General features: G+C 37.9%; 1 pseudogene; it reads right to left on the bottom strand.

Moving 5' to 3' along the window:
• Nucleotides 1-2,312: 2,312 nt before the first annotated feature.
• LOC107006180 lies at nt 2,313-8,575 on the bottom strand (annotated as a pseudogene).
• Between the last annotated feature and the right edge of the window lie 1,205 nt (nt 8,576-9,780).

The raw sequence follows: 9,780 nt of genomic DNA, 5'->3' as shown, positions 1-9,780 counted from the left end.
TTAAAATAATTGAAACTCTCTCTATACACAACAACTCGCAACCAACATCCCGATAAGCAGAATTTCACGAACAGACAATGGCGGGTGACTAAAAAAAAGCGGCAAATTTTTAAATAGTTGCATGATTTGTGAGAAAACAATGGGGAGAAACCCAAGCCAAAGACTAAAAAAACCCAACAATATTCCACATTTGACTAAGAGATAAGGAAAACAAGATAAAGATAGAAAGGGATTGAGCCATCATGAATTAGAGTCGAGCAGAAAAGAAATCTGATATGCTAGTAAATAGCAGGAAGTATTCCAAAATAAATGGATATGCGAACACTATCATATAGCAAGAAAATGATATCGTTAGTTACACTACTCGTAAGCAGAACACAAAAGCACAACCAACATACTGCAAATGAAAAAACATAGGATAAACTGAAATCTAATGAAAACAAGAAATGACTTACTACTTTTCGAGCAGTAAATGGGGAAGTGACGAGCAGAGACGACTTCACCACTATGCGACTTGACTACAAGCGCCGGAAAAAAGAGCTACGGCAGGACTCGAACTATCATCTTAAGTTCACGATGAACGGAATAATAAACAAACACCAAAGACACGAAACTAAGATTCTCTATAAGAACTCCAACCTCGGTATCCCCTTTTCTAACCCACACTTTTTCCAACTACTTGAAAAAACTCTAAAAATCTTTTCCAATATTCCTATAATACGTTCCCTTGTCTTTTCTTCTCACCAAAGTCTTTTCTACCCTGTTCTTGAAATTTTTCCAAAAAAAAATCCCTCTTCTAAGTGAAACGAAAGAAATTATTTATAGAAGAAAACTAGGGTTCGAATTTTGGGAGGAAAAAGGGCAAAATCGGATGAACGGGGGGCCCCTTCCAGAATTTAAATCTCAACTTTCACCAAAATAAGGAGAACATTTTTTCTACTAATTCAACTTCATCCCAGAAAAGGGAAGGTGAGATCAACTGCTTTGAACGATTCCATCGTCCTATGGGTGCGAGGTGGATCGATCTCATGCAAAGGATGATCTCGCGTGATCCGCTTTACTGAAAATCGTGCGCAAGGAAAGGGGACAGTTTCAGAATCATACTTCCCTCTATTACCGTTGCTTTTCCCTATAAGCTCCATGTAATCGCCGTGAACTTGCATTTTCTAGGTTTGTCTTGGTGATGACTCTAATGAGGAAAAGGGGATTTGGGTATTTGGGCTAGCGCTGTTGAGGATTGAGAGAGGGAATGGGCTGGATATTGGATTTTAGATGAAAGATGTATTGAGGCATTGGGCTGAAGGAATGTTTGTATTATTGTATGAAAGGATGGGCCGAAATTCTGATGGGAAGGGATAAAAATTAGGTATGGGATATTCTGGAGGGAATGGACAAGTGGCGAGCTGAACTTAAGAAGCTGGACACGGCCTAACACTAGATTAATGCCAAAGAACTGAAAGGAGTTAACAATTTTGCTAAGGAAATGTAAGCCAACAATAGTCCCAAAAGAATTTCAAACACAACCAAATTGATAAAAATTAATAATGAGCCTCTTAATTTTAACAAGATCACCTCAATCATAAACTACGGATATAAATTACTAAATTTGACAAAAATGTCTTAACAAAGTATTAAGTAAAACTAAAATCTTTTTGAGAGTATATATATATATATATATATATATATATATATATATATGTATGTATGTATATATGTATGTATGTATGTATACCATTTGAGTTAAGTATTCTCTTGAGTTGAGCAGAGTCAAGGAAGTTCATCTAATCCCCTCAAGCTTACGTCGTTGTTTAGCTCTATAACTCGCATACTCGTACATTCAATATACTGATGCTAGTTGACCTGCATCATTTCATGAGGCTGACGCAGGTACCAAGGATCTGCACCAACGCTTCGTTGATTCCAAATTGAGCTTCAGAGTTTTTGGTGAACCTCCTTGCATTTTGGAGGACATCCTTTTCATTTCTATATTAGCTTAGCTTTTAGGATGTTGTGGCGTCTATCCCAACATCCCTCTCTAGACATTTTAGAGGCTTCTTAGTCTAAAGTATTTCAGTTTGGAGTTATTTTTAGTTATTAAGACTCAAGTGACATTTTGGCCAAAGTTATGACATGACGTATTTCCCCTTTATTATGTTTTACTCGTGTCAAATTTGAGGTTTTGTCTTCCGCTGATTTAACTAGTCAGTCCAGGGGTTCTCTTGAGGGCTAACAATGGTTTTCGAATGTCGTTCCCGCCCAGGGTGTAGGCTCGGGGTGTGACATTCTCGTTGCCATAACTCCACAACAAAGCTTCATATCTTTTNCAACTCACTAGTGCGATGCAACATTTTAACAAGAACTGCAGGTTCCAATTTCGGGAATGCAATTTTATCTCATCCATATAGAAAGGAGTTGGAATTGCAAAGGGATACAAAATTGATTCTGATTCCGTTCTGACTTAATTCTGCTGTAACTGATCTCATGATTCCGATCACACAGGATTTGGTTGTCGAATATGTAGGCTGCGCTAGACCTCCTATCACCCCTATGACACTAGATGTACACAATATGGAACCGGTTTTACGTGCGATCATCACTCGAGCTGCGTGTTTGATCCCTGCTATCACCCCACGGACGTTGATAGCCATGACTCGATCAAATGCATCGAGGTCAAGATCAGCTATGGTCTGTGGAGTACAACATAGTATACCTAAAAAAAATTAAAATTCATTTGAATATTCAAGACAAGAATAGTATGTGTTACTCTGTATGTTGACTTCGACCTCTCAATACCTGCATTGTTGTACATAATGTCGAGTTTTCCATGGCTGGAGACGGTGAAATCCACTGCAATGGAGACGTCAGATTCTTTTTTGACATCGCAGACCACAAAAGAGGCGTTTGGCCCGAGCTCGGAGGCAGTTTCTTGGCCGACCTGATTTTGTACATCTACTATTACACTTTGGCACCGTTGTTGATGAATTTTGCGACGGTTTCTTTTCCGATTCCACTTGCTGCTCCGGTGATCAGCGCCACCTTGCATTCAAGTTTCCTTGCATTTTACAAAATAAACTTACTTTTAAACTTTTGTATTCAGAGTACTCAGGATCGGCCAGAGGATCAAGCCATCAAAAAGGAAGGATTTAGGCCCAAAATTTTGGTCCATCCAAAAGATATTAGTTCAAATTTGATATCAATATTGAATATTTTGATTAATTTGATTTGAGATATGAGAGACCGATTAAAAAGAAAAGAAGTTTCAAGCAAGACTTTTTCTTATATCAAGGATTGAATCCAAGATCATGAATAAACTAAAAACAAATGCTACTAAATACGCTACGCTTTCATCTCGAATTTTTTAGAGCAAAATTTTAGATTGCAATGTACAAATTATCACAGCTATTAACAAGTCCATCAAACCAATTTCGAATATTTCTACATAACACTCGATTCTGATAATGATATAAGTGTATTTCCTAAAATTAAAGCATGCGTAATGATTTGGGTAAATATCGTAAAATGTATTTATATAAAGTGATAATAGTTGAAATAAGAAGGATATTTATGAAAAGTTATGTGCAACTTAATTGAAAATGGAAAGCTATAAACTTTATATTCCTAAAGTATATGATAAAAAAAAATATGGTGCTCCTTGTCTTTTACCACTCAAATTATGATACCTGACATGCAATGTAGTCTATGCGAATAAATAAAATGATATACATGTGCTCAAGAAGCACAAAAGATCTCGTCTTTTTTACGGACATATGACATTTAAGAATAATACTTGTCTCAAAATGTGTTACAATTATTATTAAAAACATCAAAGAAAAAATAATGAAAATCCTTTATATTTTAAATTTTATTTATATATGCAACAATTTTTTATATTATTTCAAAAATATATAAATTTTACTTTGAAATAGCCAAGTTTGATGTATTATTACTTCTCTTTCTAATAGGGAGTATTTTGATCCTAATTATAAGATTTTTAGACATAAAATTCAAATTTAATCAAACTATAATATGTACATCGAAAATAAAAAAAATCACTTTCTAATAAAGTTGATTCATATTTTTATCAAAGAGCAAAACATAAAGGAAAGATGCAACGATTAGCAATCGTGTTGGCTAGCTAGATCATTTCAAAATTTTACATTATAAATAAAATAATTTAACACTTGTAATTTAAAATGTGTTACATAAAACAGAGCGGAGAGAGAAAACACACCTCTCAACGTGAGTGGAGAAGTCTTTATTGAAAGTTTGAAGCAGGGCCCTGGATTTGATGCCGCCCCTGTTAAGTGGTTCAAAATTAAACAGAAGAAAACAAAAAAAAAGAGATATAAAGATAAGGTGTAGAATACGAGAGAGAAAAAAACAAAACTGAATACACCATGATACTTGAAATTATTTATGATTAAACGCCTACTAAATTTGATTATTACCAATTGAAATATTTTCCCCCCACATCTAACTAGTTGTATTCAAATTTCAAACTAGAGGTGGATTGTGTGTGTGTGTGTGTGTGTGTGTGTGTGTGTATATATATATATATATATACTTATTCTGAATTTAAATTTTCTGTGTTGTTCTTTTTTTGAAGGACTGATGAGAGCGAAGAGAGAAAACTAAGAAGTCCCATAATACTTTAGAACATGAGCAGATCAATATAGCAGTTCACTAGCTAAGAAAAGATATTAGAGGGAAATTTAACAAGACTGAGATATCTAATTTAAAGAAATCCAGAAAGATCACAGCAATTGTCTCACAAAAAACATACGATGAGATAGTAGCATGAAATGATTCTTGCATAGTACGAGCATGTAATTCAGTCAAAACTAGGAAAATTTATTTGAATGAGGTTTGAATTGAAACGAAAACTGACCTGGACAGATTTGTACAGATCCGTCTTTAACAGACTTTTGAATTCCGCTGGAATGTTGCCTTGCTCACTGTGCGGAGCTGCTGCTGTCGTGCGTCTGGAGCCTGCTGCTGCACTGTTCCATCGAGTTGTTGCTGTCCAGCTTATTATGTTGCCGGCGAGAAGAAGAGTTCGCTTGGAGTTGCTGCTAGTCAGAGCTTCTCTCCGCTGCTGCTGGTCCCTGCAAAAGAAAAAGAAGAGAAGAGGAAAGAAAAAGAAGAGCAAGAAAAGTGAAGACACAGGGGGATAAACAGGGAGAAGAGGAAAACGAAGTGGAGAGAGAGGGGGGAGCAGATGAGTGACGGGAGAGGGGTAAAACGCGATGCTGCCTGATTGCCGGTGGAGCTTGCTGACCGGAGTTACTGCTTGCCGACTCGCGTGGTTGTTGTCCTGGCGCTGGTTGCTCACGGTGGAGCTCGGAGTCGTCCGCTGCTCTTGCCTGCGAAAGAGAAGAGAGGGAGAAAGGAAGAAAGATGAGAGGAGGGGAAACGGAGAAGAGAGGGAGAAAGGAAGAAAGACGAGAGGAGGGGAAATGGAGGAGAAGGGAGAGGGGTGGCTGCCATTGCTTAGAGGTGGCGATTCCCACCAGAAAGAATGGAGGGAGAGAAAGAGGGCAGTCTGGCGGCTAGAGAGTGGGGTGAAGAGGAGAGGGTGATCGGCGGAGGCTATGGAGAAGGGAGGTTCGCCGAAATGCATGGGGAGAGAGAGAGAGGGGCGGCTGGAGAAAGAAAAGGGAGGGTCGGTTGAGAGAGGGAAGATGAGGGAGCTGCTGTGGATAGAGGGGTGAGAGAGAAGGAGAGGGGAAGAGGGAGGAGAGAGTGAAAAATTTCAAGGATTAGGTTCTTTTAGTTAGAATAGGTAGATTAAATTTGAATCATAGGATTAGTTTAGATGGACGGCTAGGATTTAATTAGGATTTATTTTGAAGATGGAGGGATGAGATCAAAAGATGAAGTCTTGAAATTAGATTGGGAAAGATATGGAATGGCTAAAATTGCAATTAAATTGGCTAGAATTGAAATAAAAGAGTGGCTATGATTGGAATAAATTTTGAAGTGGAGTGGCTAGAATTGGAAGAATTTAGAATAGAATAGGCTAGAATTTAAATAATCATGGAGGAGAATTTAAGAATTACTATTTAATTACATATCTTAAAATATTTTTTATATAATTGAAAATCACTTATTGAAAATCACTTAAAATTTTAAACATTCGAAATTCATTAATAATTTTAAAATATTTTAATAATATTTACAATAATTTTATAAAGTAAAACATACTAAAATATAATTTTTTGAGAAAAATCGAATAAAACTTTGAACTTTTAAATACGTATTTAATCGAATAATATTCCTAAAAATGGCTAAAGGTCGGTCAAAATTGGGTGTCAACAGCTGCCCCTTGGTTGATTGAGAATGAAGAATGAATTGTCAGGCAACCAACGTTGACTTAGTAGCTGATTTTGTCCGACCGACGAGAGATATCAGTTGGATCAATTGAAACGATGTAGAGTTGAAAAAGGGTACGACCGAGACTTTGGTATTAAGCCGCCTACATATCTCTGGTTATACGAGAATCAGGTCGTGTGTAGTTCTAGATTCAAGAACAAATGAAACTCTTAAAAATTGCAAGAGTGCTAAGGTATTTGAAAGGCACGATATCGGCTTGAATGGATAAGAATAGAGTAGCGAGAAAAGAGAGATTAAGAGGCTAGAAGAGCATGACAGAGAAGCAGGAATAACATGATAGAGTGATGTTATCAGCCTTCGAGCAAGGTTCCGAGTATGAGTAGCAAAGAATTGATAGGGTCTTTGTTGTGATAGATGATAACATGATAATTGTAAATCAAGGGGCAATCGATCATATCTGCAAATTCTAAATAAATTGTTAGCTTATAAATAGATAAAGTATGACCAATAATGATAAAATATGAGTTCTAAATAAATGACAAGAGGTGATAAGAAGCGTATATGTTTTGAGACGTAGTGCAAGCCTTGATAGTCTTTGGCCCATCTCTGAAGAATAACGTCAAACTCCAACAGATGTGATAATATAGCGATAATAAAATAGACGGGAATGTCTGGTTGTAAGGAGAGTCTAAACGTCATTTTAAGGCGGACGAGCCTAAATATCATTTTAAGGCGGACGGCCTAAATGTTCTATAAAGCGGATGAACATAAATGTCCAATGAGGCGGATGAGCCTAAATGTCATTTTAAGGCGGACGAGCCTAAATGTCATGTTGTAAGGCGGACGAGCCTAAATGTCATTTTGAGGCGGACGAGCCTAAAAATCCAATAAGGAGGATGAGCCTAAATGTCGCTTTGTAAGGCGGACGAGCCTAGATGTCTCATTGTAAGACGGACGAGCCTAAATGTCGCATTTTAAGGCGGACGAGCCTAGATGTCGCATTGTAAGGCGGACGAGCCTAGATGTCGCATTGTAAGGCGGACGAGCCTAGATGTCGCATTGTAAGACGGACGAGCCTAGATGTCGCATTGTAACGCGGACGAGCCTAGATGAAGAGACAGTAGGACACAGTGGCGAGTTGAATCCGAAGATATCTTCATGGTAGCCTGAATGATAGATGAGTAGCGAAATGATAGTGCGAGTAGCCAAGAATAATTTGACAGTCTTCGTTTGTAAGCATGAGAACAGCTGTTCAGAAGGCGGTTTTGTTTGTAAACTGCACATCAGTAACTTGTAATATAACTTAAATAGAGTAATTAGAACATATATATCAAAATAAGCGGTAAATGTAAACATGATGCAATTCCCATGTTGACCATGAATGTTTGCCTTAAGATCATGAAAAAAAAAGACGTCTTAGGCTATGATGTCTAGGGCCATGATACGCAAAGTGTGTCCTCAGGTCATGGAAATGTTGTCTGTAGGCCATGAAAATGACGCCTTTAGACTATGACACCTTCGGATCATGATAGACAGATTTTAAACCCTTAAACCATGATATGATGTCTGCAGGCCATGAGTATGATTCCTTTAGACTATGACTCTTTAGGAACATGATATGCGTAAAATAAGTCCTCAGGCCATGATATGAAGTCCGCAGGCCATGAAAGATGATGCCTTTGGAGGATGACGCCTTTGGGATATAAATTATGAGTAAAGAAAGTGTATCTGTTTTTGGCATCTGTTGATACTCTTGTGACTAGATTTGATTCGGGCACATGCAAACTTCGAGCACAATGTAATCTTGGGCTTATGCAAACTTCAGGCACAATGCATTCTCGGGCACAATGCAATGATGCATTACTTCGGGCACATGCATTATCGGGCACATTCAATAATGCGTTTCTTCGGGCACAATGTAATATCGAGCACATGCAATGAATCATTTCTTCGGGCGCATGCAATATCGGGCACATGCAATGATGCATTTCTTCGGGCACATGCAATATCGAGCACATGCAATGATGCATTTCTTCGGGCACATGCAATATCGAGCACATGAAATGATGCATTTCTGCGATCTCGAGAATAATATAATGATGTAGTTCTTCGAGCATAATGCAATTTCAGGCGTAGGTGCAAATGATGCAATATCGGGCAGAATGTAATTTACCAGCACAATAGTTGCTTGAGGGCGTACAGTAGATTGGGCGTCCGCCTTATTGGAAGGGTCGAGTGTCATTTGTCGGGCTCAATTGTGGTATGTTGATTTTTGAAGTTTCCTTTGTATATATACCTGTATTTTCTACATTCAAAGAAAAATAGTTAGTTTAAAAGGGGGGAGGTTGATCTGTATTCATGATTTGGCGCAGCGTGCTCCTTTGGTGTCTGATGGAATGTTCTTCGGAGTGTTGTCAAAAAATTTGAGCTCCCCTCAAAATTTCTGCCCCAGTGTAGAACTTCTTTTATTCTGATCTGTTGTAGTTGTAGCTCGACTGTTGAATTTTTTTTTTCCAAAAATTTTTCTACCAGGTCTTGATTTTCAGCAATTTTGAGATCCTCTCAAAATTCTGCCCCAGTTGTTGAGAAGAAATGTTTTTGATGGAATTTTTGAGTTTACTCAAAAATTTTGCCCCAGTATGGAGATGTGCAAGGAGAAGTCTTGATGGAATTATTTAGACCCTCTCAAAAATTTTGCCCCAGCTATCAATAGAAGGGGAAAATGAAAGTTTTATTTATGATAAGACCGAACCCCATAGGAGCGCCTACATATCCCCTCTTAAATGGGAATCAGGTCTGACGTAGTTCCAAATTACAAAAAGAGCATAAGCGAGATATTGAGAACATTCTTGAGCAGCAATTGAATGGCAGATTTTGACCAACTTTATTTGCCCATATGTTATCATGGGTGTCAGAACATGAACTTAAATGGCGCAAGCCTTATTTGAGAAACTGGATCAAGTAGACGTTGGTACGTTCACATCTGAACTTTCTTTGTTGCAAAGTCCTCCAAGCGTATGGCCTTAGTATCAATCAGTTGTTGAATCTTATCTTTCAGATCATGACATTCTTCTATTGTATGTTCTTCCATTCCTGAATGATAAGCACAAATCTTGGAGGGTTCAATCTACGATGCACGTGTAGTCATCTTTATTTCATTCATAGGAGCTATGTGACCAGCGATCCTCAACTTTTTATAAAGTTGACCTATAGGCTCAGTCAGAGGAGTATAAGTTTTGTCAAGTCTCTCCTCAACCTTGAAGAGGTTTTTGCGGATATGCGGTCGAGTGACTTTGGCATTCTGGCCAGGATATGTTGGTTGTCGAAATGGCATAGGAGGCCTTTGTTATAGAGACATTTGATATGGAGGGATTGGAAATGGTATGAGAGGCGCATGATGCCAGGGAACTTGGTGTAGAGGTGTTTCGTATTGAGGAGCTTGCACAG

This window comes from Solanum pennellii, chromosome 12 (genome assembly GCF_001406875.1).
Source record: "Solanum pennellii chromosome 12, SPENNV200".
NCBI classification, from domain to species: Eukaryota; Viridiplantae; Streptophyta; class Magnoliopsida; order Solanales; family Solanaceae; genus Solanum; species Solanum pennellii.
Note: the sequence above shows the minus strand (reverse complement) of the source record. Positions and strands in the feature narration are given on the sequence as shown.